Genomic DNA, 13,416 nt, shown 5'->3' with positions numbered 1-13,416 from the left:
CCCTCAATCAATCCTATTTATTGAGCGATTAATGGGAGCAGAGGACTGTATTAAACGCTTACTCCAGCTCCAGTAAGTTCTTCCCTGTACGTGATTAAGAGGGTCTGTGAGTCTGTGTCTGTGTGGGTTGCAGGGAAAGGAAAAGAGGAAGGCTCCAGATGCCATCTGAAGGCTAGAGGAGCACAGTGACTAAAACATTTGAAAGCCACTGGCCCAAGTCATTATTCCTCTGTACCCACCATCCCCCTGGTTCCCAAAGATCGCATTCAGAAACACAGCATCTGGGTCCCAAACCAATTAACGAGGGAAAGAATGACTCCTATTAGGAAATGCTGATTCATCACCTCGGAGGGGCCCCTTCACATCTTCATTATATCAATTTAAACCGTGATCTTTTATACGAAGCAATAATAAATCTGCATTTTTCACATTCAAGGTATAATAACTTTGCGTACCTGATTTTCTCTTGCTGCCAACAAGTGTTTATCCTTACCCAGTGGCCTTCAATAATGTTTAGCAAATGTTCTTGAATGGGACCACCCAGCAGCTATTGAGAATAAAGCAACAACCATTCCCAGGCCTAATGTTTTTCTATGCCGACAATACCCTGAAAGAACAAGTACTTGGATGTTAAAGTATCAGGACTTTCCTCACATAAAATCACTTGCATCCAGTGTTTTATAGCATTCGTTTTAGCAGGCCGATAGGAGCAGGACAGGCAAATGGCTGGGTTGGTTGCCTTTCTCATGTCCTTTGATCTTTCCTTGCCATGTGAACTGCTGAGCAAGAAGCAGAGCGGGAACAGAGGTAGCTGCCTTCCTACTGGGGCCTGAGGGACCTCCAGGTTCACACAGATTTCTTTGTTCAGCTCTGAATTGCTCCATCGCCATAGATTTGGCAAACTGGCAGTTTGCATTTCATATCTGCCAGCTGGGATATGGTCCTTTCCGTTATTTGGTTCTAGAGGAAACAGAGAGTGAAAACCCTGGAATTCCCTGGGGATCCCTACCATTCTGAAGAGGGGACACAGTTACTTGTAGGGACTCCCTGCGTACAACCATCTATAAAGCTCATGGTGTTGAACTGTGGTATTTTCCTTATCCAAACCACATCTCGATACAGACAGAGCCCCTGACTTCTTCAGTAATGTCATCACTCTCACCATTTGCTACCTTTTTAATGATGAATGTGTCTCCTAATTCTTATTCTCCCTAGTGCTTAGAACAGTGCTCTGAACATAGTAAGCACTTGATAAACACCAGTGATTGACTGACTGGTAGTACCTATTGAGCACCTTCTGATTCTTATTGCTATTTAATATTGCTACTGCTATTTGCTATTGTTTTAATGAGATGTTCATCCCCTCGATTCTATTTATTGCTTTTGTTCTTGTCTGTCCGTCTCCCCCGATTAGACTGTAAGCCCGTCCAAGGGCAGGGACTGTCTCTATCTGTTACCAATGTGTACATTCCAAGCGCTTAGTACAGTGCTCTGCACATAGTAAGCGCTCAATAAATACTATTGAATGAATGAATGAATGAATTGCTGTGCACTGTACTAAAGTACAAAATGCAGTAAAAAATGAGCAATGATGTATTCCCTCTCCATAAGGGAATGAAGAACTGAATACCCTTTCTAAGGCCAGTGTCTAGCTTGCATTTTGTAGGAAAGCCCTATAAAGGCCTTAGTCTAAATCAAAAGGCAAAAATGATACCTCCTGATTTTACCTTTGGCAGGTGGCCAAAGTTAACCAACTCAAGACCCCATTTAGCTGATAATTCTCCTAATGAATGTGTTGTTCTGACAGTTTTAGGCAGAGGAGATAAAGCACATTTGTTTACATTTGGAGGGTCTGGTTTAATAAGACCAGCTGCTCCTAATAACATAATATAATCTTTAATTTAAGCAACTAATGGAAATACTGAAGACACTGCCAAAGTGTAAATCTTAATGGTTTCATTTTTTTTCTGAAAATGAACAAGAAATCCACCTTATAAAACAAAACCAAGATGTTTAAATAAATCACTCACACAGTGCTTTACTGAAATCATAATCCTCATAAAATGTCACATAAATTATGATCAATTTCAAGATGTATATGACTTATTTGTTCCACTGTAACTCGAAGAATCTGAAGTGGACGATTTGTCTGAAAAAAAAAACACCTGGCAATTGCAACAAAGCAACAAGACTTTGATTAGGAGCGTGGCCTAGGGGAAAGAGGATGGCCCTGGGAGTCAGAGGACCTGGGTTCTTATCCTGGCTCTGTCACTTGCTTGCTGTGTGACCTTGGGCAAGTTAGCTTCTCTGTCTCAGTTTGAACATCCATAAAATGAGGATTCAATACCTGATTTCCCTCCCACTTAGGCAGTGAACTCAAATAGGACAAGGTAGTGTCCAATGTGATTAACTTGTATCTACCCCAGTACTTAGTATAGTGCCTGATTTACTACAGTGCTTGGATACCATTATCATTATTATTATTATCATTACTTCTGATAATAGTAACACAAAGGCCGATGTCCACGATTGTTATTGGCTGGTCACAGTGTTTTTCCTTCCATTTCTTCCAAGTATTTCCAAGTTCCCCATATCATTCCCTACAATATATATATAATCAGTATTTAACCTATGCCCCTCTCAGAATCTCTCCAGGTGAGTTTCCAGTACTCTACCAGCCTTGGCTGTGGGATGGAGAGTCAAGCAGAGGCCTACCCATTCCATTCCTAGCTGGACAGTGGTTAGCGAGTGGAAGGCCATCTGCTATGAGTCAAAACTCCCCTGTGCTGTGCATCGACACCATGGGAGAGAGTCAAGGGCTCAGACTCAGGTTTAATAATAATAATAATGTTGGTATTTGTTAAGCGCTTACTATGTGCCGAGCACTGTTCTAAGCGCTGGGGTAGTCACAGGGGAATCAGGTTGTCCCACGTGGGGCTCACAGTCAATCCCCATTTTACAGATGAGGTAACTGAGGCACAGAGAAGTTAAGTGACTTGCCCAAAGTCACACAGCTGACAAGTGGCCGAGCCGGGATTCGAACCCATGAACTCTGACTCCAAAGCCCGTGCTCTTTCCACTGAGCCACGCTGCTTCTCTACGCTGTTTACTGTGCAGAAGAAGGCAATGGTAAACCACATCTGGATTTTTACCAAGAAAACTCTCTGGATACACTACCGGAACCATTGCAGATGGAGGTGGGGCACACTGGGAGTGATGTGTCCAAGGAGTTGCTATGGGTCAGAAACGACTCAATAAGACAAGACTTAAGTGATGGGAGTTGCCAATCTTAGTAAGGGAAGTTAGCTAGATCTCCTCCGTGTCACATGGAACATTTGTACTTATCTTTACTGCCACCCTGGGGTAAAATCAATCCAATAGCTTTAACCCAGGTCCAGGTCCTGATTTTCAGACTTCTCCTGGTCACAGTTCTGGAACCTTGTTATTCTCTTTCTGTAAGCACATTTGGGTTCTGATTCCAATGGCTGTCACTAAGCTGCTGACCCTCCTTGATCCAAGGGCCAGTATACGTTTTCTGTCATCCTCTGATAGCTCCAGGCCTCATCGATGCCTGGACATTGCTGTCTATGCCCTTCTGGGTCACAGCCAAAGAGAGGGTGAGGGAAGAATGCAATCTAGACTGTGCCACAGATGCTAAGATGAATCATCCTTTCATATATTTTTGAGATCACAATTCCTTAAAACCGTGCTCATTTTCTGTGAGACTGCTAAGGTTTGCAAATGGAGAGTCACATCGTTCATCTTCGTTCAGTTTTTCTTTCAAGCCCTTTGCCTTCTCTCACCTCCTCTGACTATGGCCTGCCCTCTGATTACTTCTTTCCTCTTCCGAGTGGGAGAGAAGAAAAGGAACAATCCTTTTCTGCACATAGTACCGTCTCAAACAGGGCTCACAGTCTAAGTAGGAGCAAATAAGATATAATCCCCATTTTACAGATCAATTAATCAGTGACAATCATTGAGACCTTACTGTGTTCAGAGCACTGTACTAAGCACTTGGGAGAATATGATACAACAGTTAATAGATGCAATCCCTGCCAACAATGAGTGATTTGCCCAAAGTCACACAGCAAACAAATGGCAGAGCCAGAATTAGGATCCAGGTCCTCTGACTCCTAGACCCGCGCTCTTTCCACTAGACCTTGCTGCTTCAATGTCCTCCTTTCTTCAGCTTCATATTCCCTCCCTCTTCTCCGCAGCAGTCTCTTAAAAAGAGAGTTCCTATCTGTTATTAAAATCCAGCTCATCTACTTGTACCTTGGACCCTATCACCTTGCATTATTCACTCTCCTCCCTTCACTTATTACTATCTCCAATCTCTCACTCTTCTCTGGCTCCTTGCTCTTTCTTCAAACAAGTCCAAGTCTACCCCATGGTGAAAAATCACTTCCTCAACTTCTCTGTACATCCAGTTATCATCCCATCTTTGTTCCCATTTCTGCGAAAACCTCTCGAAATTGCTATCGGACCGGCTGCCATATTTTCCAGATCAGTCCCTGCAATAAGGATTATTGCTCTCATCACTGTTCTAAGAACACAGTTACTAAAGTCTCAAATCTATCTCATCTACCCTGTCCACTCACCTGTTTTACATTCTTGAACCTCTTCTTGCCTTCAGGATGTCTTCGGTCAATCCATCAATCAACAGTAGTTACTGAGGACTTACTGTGTGCAGGCCACTGTACTAAGCACTCAGGAGAATACAATAGAAGAATTAGTAAACATGATCCCTGCTCACAACAAATTTTCAATCTAGGGGACGAGACAGACATTAAAGTAAATTACGGATATGTACGTAAGTGTTGTGGAGCTGAGGGTGAGATGGCCTTAAATGTATATACTAAAAACATGAATTGCATCTTCCCTCTGCTAGAGTTTTGAGTAGGTATCAGAAATAAAGGGGAATGACCAGGACCAGAAGCAGCAAGCCATTGTTGAGATGTAATTGCAATCCTGGCCACCACCAGAGTGAGCAAGCCAGAGGTATATTGTAGCAACTCAGCAGACGCTGTGTCCTAGGCAATGTATCCATGGTTAGTATCATCCCTTGGCTATCGATCGATCAATTTGTGGCATCTACCGAGGGCTTAATGTGTGCAGATCACTGTACTAAATGTTGGGTAGAATACAACAGAGTTGGTGGACACCACTGTTGCCCACAAGGTTAGTATCTCTTTGTTTCCACTTAAAAAGGGAATCAAATTAATATTGGAGGATTAACATCGGACAGTGGTCCATGCATGGTTAACGTACTCTCCTGGATATTAGTTCATTGTTTCCAATTACCATTTGGTGGGGTGGGGGGGATTTTATTGGAGGTTCTACTTTTGCTTTCTACTTCCTTTATGACTTGTATTTCTTGAGTTTCCTCAAATCTACAATCATCTCCTTCAGGCCCAGAAAAGAGTAAAATAAAAAGAGTAAACAGTGAAATGCCTGATACTCTGAGTCGCTATTCCACAGTTTAAATTTAATTTAAACTAGTATATAATTGGATTTGTGTTTATACTGTAAATTAAAGTTATATTCTTGGCAAGTGGTTGACCTAAGCGCTGACTCATGCAAAGAGGAAAAAAAATGCCTAGATTGGTCCTCTTACTTGTCTTCCCTAGCCAAAAATTACAACTCTCTATACAAAGGCAACACTCAGTAAGTCAGAGAAGGCCGGCCTCCTCAATTTATTTGCATTGTTTAAGTGTCAGTAAATCTAATTCTGCTTTTCAGCAGTCCTCTGAGCCTGGCCCCTGTGCTGTTTGACCCTAATGCAGATACATACTCAAATGCTTGGCTTCCCAGGCCTTACATGAGTACTGAAGTTTCACAGATAAACACACTTCTGCAAAATTCCCACCTACAAATCAAAGGGATCAAGATTCTTGGACTATTCACAGCTGAGTTTACCTGAGCTAGGTATTCTGTGGTGAATCAAAAACGCTGGTGGAATGGTAGCTCTTCCCCTGTCTCCATAGTTACCCTGAAGGGCACATTCAATCAATCAGTGGTATTTATTGAGCACTTACTTGTGTAGAGCACTGTACTAAGCGCTTGGAAGAGTACCATATAATAGAGTTTGCAGACATGTTCCCTGCCCACAACGAACTTACACTCTAGTGGAGAATCACATTCACTCCACGTGAGTGGCCTACTGGAAAGAAAACACATCAAGGTTCTAATACACACTTCACTTCTTGCCAGCTGTGGGAATTTAGGCATCACTTAACTTCTCTGTGCCTCAGTTTCTTCATCTGAAAAATGGGGATTAAATACCCGTTCTCCCTCCCCGTTATACTGTGAGACTCTTGTGTCTCTCAACGCTCATACAGACCCTGTCACCAAATCCAGCCAGTTTGACCTTCATAACATCTTTAGAATCCCACTCCTTCCTCTCCATCCAAACTGCTTCCATGCTGACCTAATCTCTTATCATATCCTGTCTCTAATATTATACCAGTCATCTTTCTGCCTTCTCTGTCCACTGCCTCTCCCGGCTCCAGTCAATACTCTCCTGCCCAATTAATTCTCCTGAAAAATATTCAATTCGTGTCTCCTCACTCCTCAAAAAACCTCCAAAGTTTGCCCATCCACCTCCACGTCAAACAGAATTTCCTTACCATCAGCTTTAAAGCACGCAATCAGCTCTCCCCCTCCCACCTCAACTCTTTGATTTAATAATGTTGGTATTTGTTAAGAGCTTACTATGTGCAGAGCACTGTTCTAAGCGCTGGGGTAAATTCAGGGTAATCAGATTGTCCCACGTGATGCTCACAGTTAATCCCCATTTTACAGATGAGGGAACTGAGGCACAGAGAAGTGAAGTGACTTGCCCACAGTCACACAGCTGACAAGTGGCAGAGTCGGGAGTCGAACCCATGACCTCTGACTCCAAAGCCCAGGCTCTTTCCACTGAGTCACGCTGCTTCCCTAACCTGCACACTTCGTTTCTCTAAAACCAATGTGCTAACTGTATTTTGATCTCGTCTGTCTCACTGACAACCTCTTCCTTGCTCACATCCTCTCTCTGGCCTGGAACACATTCCTTCTTCGTATTCTACCTCTCAACTCACCCATAAAGCCCTAATGGTATCACACCTACTCCTTCCCTAACTAGAGCCCCATTTCCCCTTCTTGCCCTCCCTTCTAGGTTGCCCATGTACTTGAATCTGTATCCCTTAAGAACTTGGAATTCACCCCACCACCAACTCCACAGCACTCAACTTCATATCCCTATACTCCCCCATTCCCCCATTAGTAATTTATTTTAATGTTTGCCTCCCATTCCAGACTATAAGATCCCTGTGGGTAGGGAACATATCTACACATTATACAGTAATTGTTCTCTCACAAGCTTCCAGTAGAGTGCTCAGCACATAATAAGCACTTCATAAATATGATTGATTAACTAATTATGTCTGACCTGATTATCTTGAATCTGCCTCAGTTGAAAATACAGGGCTTGGCACAGAGTAAGCGCTTAAAAATTGCCACTGTTATTATTATAATCTAAAATGGAGGGGACTATTAGTCACATTCAGAGCCATGTTGTTACCTTCATTTGCCTGGGGTTATTGGATTTTGTGGCAGGCAAAAGTGGGGAGTTCATGTGATGTGTATCCTCAGTGTGTCACACTATGTTGAATTTTTTTAATGTTATTTGTAAAGTGCTTACTATGTGTCAGAAACTGTACTGAGCACTAGGGTAGATACAAGCTAATCAGTTTGGACCCAGTCCATGTCCCATATGGGGGCTTCACAGTCTTAATCCCCATTTTACAGATGAGGTAATTGGGGCACAGAGAAATTGAGTGACTTGCTCAAGGTCAGACAACAGACAAGAGCTGGGTTTAGAACCCAGATCTTTCTGACCTCCAGGACCGATCTCTATCCACTAAACCATGCCGTTTCTCTTGTGCCATCTCCCCAGTTTGAATGATTAGAGCCTGGCTGGCTCTTCTCTCCCTTTCCCCCCACCTACTACCCACTCTCCCAGCTCAGTGGGGATAGATCAGTCACACCTTTCAGCCTCAGACTTCGCTTGTATTAACAATCACTAATCCCCCTTCAAGGATGGGACTATTAGCAATTATTAATGGTATAATTAGCATTTCAGGCCTTGGAATGTCTGCTTTCTCTAGCCCAGTCTGACGCTGTTCCACCTGGATCCGTCTCCTCACAGCCAAGGGGTTTGGGGGCGTGGAGAACCTTGAGGTGAGGACATTTTGTTAAATGATTTCCCCCCACCCCTGCTTCCCTCCCTTCAGGTCTGAGGGGCGGGGTCCCTCTCCTTCTCTACTGACTGAAGCTGAGTTGGGGTCTCCTGAGGTGAGATGTCTTGATCTGGGGCTCCCCATACAATGCTTGTGCAGGGGGTTTTGACTCCCATAAGCCTTCTACACACATGCACAAGACAGAGCTACAGAAAGGAGAGGGAGGAAATTTCACCACAGGAGAGAGAGTGACTCGGGGGAAGCGTGTGTTTCTGGGAGACTTTAGACAGACGTTGGAGCGGTGGTAATGGATCAGGCAGATGGGCGGTTGTGGAGACCTCACCCAGCCCTTAGCCTGTGAACCTTGGCTCCAGCCCCATGAGCCTCTGCTTTAATCCATCCCTGGTTACACTCGAACCAAGTTTTCATACTCACCCAGAAGGCAGCAAGTTTTCACACTATTCTGGAATTGTGATGTACCGATAAATGGAGGGCTGACAGTCTGCTAGATGTTATAGCCAATTCCCAAAAGATTTGGACTCATTAGATGAAAGAAGTCAGCACAAACATATTCAAATCCATCAACGTTGCAAATAAAAATTATGCAGCTCTCCCTGGCAGCTTGCCTCCCTGCAGGAAATGAGCAGGCGAGCCAGAGGCAGTAGCGGACAGGCAGTGGTGGGAAAAGAATGGGAGAAGAGAAATGGGAAAGCTCCCCTGAGTGAGAGAAACTCTGGGCTTCCCTCTCCTCTCTAGAAAGTTTTGGTCCTGATCCAGTGCCTTTTCCCCAGGACAGTCTGAAAAATTGGACTGGAAACCAAAAGGAGCATGTTCCTAGTGGGAGGTGAAAGGTGGAAAGGTTACACTACAGGATATATGTTCAAGGGGGATCCCACCCAGCCTCAGCCCTGTTAAGTGACAGGATAAGTGAAGCTCCACATCCTCAAAGACAGGCAGAGAGACAAGGACACAGACCTTGTCTAATATTTTCATTATGCTTTCCCAAGTCCCGCAGACAGTATTCTGCATAGAGCAGGGGCTCGGTAAATATGAATGAACAAATGAAGACACAAACAGCTTTAGAGGTAGAAAGAAAGGGAGAGTCAAAGACCCCAAAATAGTCAGGACAGTTTTTTTTTAGAATTCCCTTTGTGTCAGGACTATAACTGGTGCTGCCAAAGGCTAGCTCCAGAAGAATCATTACTATGAAAAGTATGTGAGAATTTCTCAGAGTAGAGGGGGTGACATTGGTAAATGGAGGTGCAGTCAATGAGACTTTGGCAGATAAAAATGAAAGTAAGCTATTGCAAGACTTGACTACTTGTTAACAGCTCTGGGAAGAGCAATCTCTGATTAGAGCACTGGCCATTCATCCAAAGACAAAATGGGAGGTTGACATCATTTATGGCTTTCGAATTTTCAGGCTGTCACTAGAAGCAGAGTGACCTAGTGGAAGAGAATGGGCCTGGAAGTCAGGGGACCTAGGTTCTAATCCTGATTCTGCCTCTTACCAGCTGTGGGAGCTTCGGCAAGTCACTTAATTTCTCTTAGCCTCAGTTCCCTCATCTGCAAAATGGGGTTTCAATACCTGTTCTACCTTCTACTTAGACTATGAGCCCCATGTGGGACTTGATGATCTAGTACTTCTCCAGGGCTTAGTACAGTATTTGGCATGTAGTAAATGCTTAATAAAAACCAGTACTACCCAGTATTATTCCATATTTTGGAAAATTAAATTAGAAGCACACAATTCTAAGGATGTCAGGAATTAGAAATATATGGAAACAGAACCCATGATTTCACAAACGCTTTAAAACATTGGTGCATTTTGATTTAAAATTCACAGTTTTGAGAAATTTGACAGAGGTTAGAGCCTTAAAGAGAACAGACAGCTTTGCCTCAGTCATCTCACACGTCCCTTTTGTCCCAATAAACTTACTGCTTGAAGTCACCGGACCTCAGGGAAAGACACTGTGAGTCAAAAAGTCACGTCTCCAGAAACATATGTGGACTTGGCGATCAGAGACCGTTTCTAAAGCTTTAAAGACACGACTCCAATCAAAAACAAATGACATTTAAAAAGTGGCTGTTCCTTTTTTTCCTCGAAAGATCATTTCTTTCTACACCCTGGACCAGTCAGGGCAGGAGGTCAGTGTGGCTTAGGGCCTGTTCCCACACTCTGCTCTCATAACTACAGTTCCTCCCCCAGGAAGGGATCCAGCCCTAAGGCTGAAAGAGCTTTTCCTGTCATTGTTCCTTCATTCTCTGAGCCACTGCAATCCAGAAGGGTCCTGGATCTACTCGAATGAATTAATGTAAGCGTTTCCACTGAAATGCTCAACCATGTTCTGCCAATTTGGAAATAGATGATGTCATTCAAATATTAGCAACGGGCAGAAGTCCATTAAACTCTTTATTTTCAACTGAGAGAACGTGGGACATGGAAAAAGAAAGTCACGTTGTTAAAAAAAAAATCTAAAAGGTAAAAGAAAAATGAAGTGTTTGAAACTTAAACCTAAATTTAAAGTCAGCTAAGAGGAAATTGGTAACTTTAGGCTATAATACTGCTTCATTCTGGCTTTGAGAATTTGAAAAGACTAATGGGGAATTAATCCACCTGTCCTGGGTTGGGCAATCACCTTGTGTAATGATCTGAGAATGTAGACGATAAATCTTAAAACAAAAAAAAAAATTCCTCAACTTTTCAGCTCATGAACATTTTGAAGAATGATGAAAATGAGATGAGTTGTCAAAATCTACTAGCACTACCAGATGTAAACTATTCCCATTAAATATACTGACATCCTTGGGATGGAATTCTTTAAATGCTTAGCTGAAGTACTACGTGCTCTTAAAGGATTATCTGATTATACATGATTATACACGTATGTGTATTCTCACCATCAGCAACACTGTCTTTGAACATGGACAGCTTCACACACGCACATGCAGAGTAAGACATGTTGTGCCAGAGCGTCTTGACTAACACCAAAGTGGAGGGGAGAACCTAAACCAAAGTGGAAGGAATATTATACTATACAGTTATAGACAACCTCAAACATCACAGCCCAGACAGACTACCTGTAGATAATAAAGGACAAGCATCCCAGCCTGGTTTGTGATTGAGAATGAGACAACACCTTAGAACAGAGGCCTCGGGAATATCAATATAACAATCAACGTAATCAAAGATCAAGCTAGACACTGAGTGTCAAAGGCACCAAAAAGGCGAAAGATGCTCTTTCTCTCCGCATAATGTGGCAGAGATTACTGTCACACGCCAATCTTTCAACCACATCCCAAACAAGGATAAAAATATCAAAAATCAGGCATGTCATCTCTGAACAGGAGTCATGTAAGTGTGTGAGAGGGGGATATGTATTTGCCATTTAGATTTTTTACAGTTTTATGTAGGATTTTGTGGTCAGTAATAGCTTTAGGTGTTTTTTGGGAGCTTTTTGGGGGGACTATTGTGAGTGCTCACCTCTTTACTGAGTTCTGTCCCATCCAGGCCTATGAGACATTTTCAGGATGAGAATGCCTGGTAACCTAATGGAATTGTCTTATTGGTTATCACTAGTTGACATTTTTCAGTTTGGGAGATATGTGGAGCCTGAAGCTTGACTTTGCTGCCTGCAGTAATGGGAACACCATGAGTATACTGTAACCCCCAAAACTGTGTGATCCTTGGTGGGCCCAAAGCCCCGCTTTCACACTATGGCTTTGGTGGAAGTCACAGGATTTTGAAGGAAACATCGTGCTGATGATTGTTCTCACACCAGCCCTGAAAATAGAAAACAGATGTCTGAACAGAAGAGATGATGATACTTAGAAACTCTCCTTAACCTGAAAGTCTCTCCCGCACTAAAAGTACCTTGACAAAACCCTAAACTTTCTCAAAGCCCTTTCTGTGTACTCATCAAGCAATGTTTAGATACTTGCCTCACCTCATGTCCGAGATCTTAATGTTAACACAAGAAATCTATCAGGAGCCCTGAGTTATGGTGTCCACATTACACTCAACAAGTGAAAGGCGAAACTGCCCGAAATCAGACCTCTGTGTCCTCATAAACATTCCTTTCAAAAGAAGTATCAAGAATGTGTTTTATCTGCTCATATGGACACTGAAAGCCAACTTATGCTTCTATTAAGATAGGAATTCTGCATAGATGAGGTTTAATGAAGATTTTTAGGATTGTGTCAGGTTGTGAAGGAGGGCCAGAACTAGCTCATTTAGGCCTTCAAATCCAAAATGTGCAAAACTCTATCCTGCCTTTTATTTTAAAGTGATATTGTTAACCCCTTACTATGTGCCAGGCACTCTACTAAGTGCCAGGGTAGGTACAAGCTAATCAGGTTGGACACAGTCCGTGTCCCACATGGGGCTCACAGTCTTAATCCCCACTGTACAGATGAGGTAGCTGAAGCACAGAGAAGTTAAGTGACTTGACCAAGGTCACGGAGCAGACAAGTGGCAAAGCTGGAATTAGAACCTAGGTCCTCTGAATTCCAGGCTCATGCTTTTTCCACCAGGCCAGGCCGCTTCACTTTTGGTAGTTGGAATTCCATTTTCCTGTTCCCAGCAGGCCCCCAGCTAGCTCTCTGCCTCCTGGCTTATCACAAAGATATCCCAAATGTTCCAGCGGTATCCCAACTCCCCCAGCCTCCTCTCTAAAGCTATGATAGGGGTCAAAGTGGGGGTGAAGATCTGATGAAGTGAATTGATAACATACCTAAATAGGAGCGTCCTGCAGAGCCATTGGAATTGGAATATAAATTCAACCTCCCCAGTGAGCTCTGGGAGAGCAGTGTGTTCCAGGAGCCAATTCAATAAAAGAAATTGGAATCTGATGCCTTGTCAAATACTACTGCCAGCTCTTTCCCTGGAACGCTGTCTTCATCATCGTTATCAATAAATATTATTGACTGATTGATTGGTCATCATTACCAACAACCTTCAAGCACTGACTATGTGCAGGGCATCATACTAGGACCGTGGTAATATGCAATAGAACACACAATAGAAATAGAGAAGTAGCATGGCTGAGAGAAGCAGAGCAGCTTAGTGGACAGAGCACAAGCCTGGGAGTCAGAAGGACCTGGCTTCTAATCCCGGCTCCACCACTTGTCTGCTGTGTGACCTTGGGCAAGTCACTTAACTTCTCTGGTTCTCAGTTACCTCATCTGTAAAATG

Source organism: Ornithorhynchus anatinus, chromosome 9, assembly GCF_004115215.2.
Source record: "Ornithorhynchus anatinus isolate Pmale09 chromosome 9, mOrnAna1.pri.v4, whole genome shotgun sequence".
Lineage (NCBI taxonomy): Eukaryota > Metazoa > Chordata > Mammalia > Monotremata > Ornithorhynchidae > Ornithorhynchus > Ornithorhynchus anatinus.
This window is presented reverse-complemented; position numbering follows the sequence as displayed.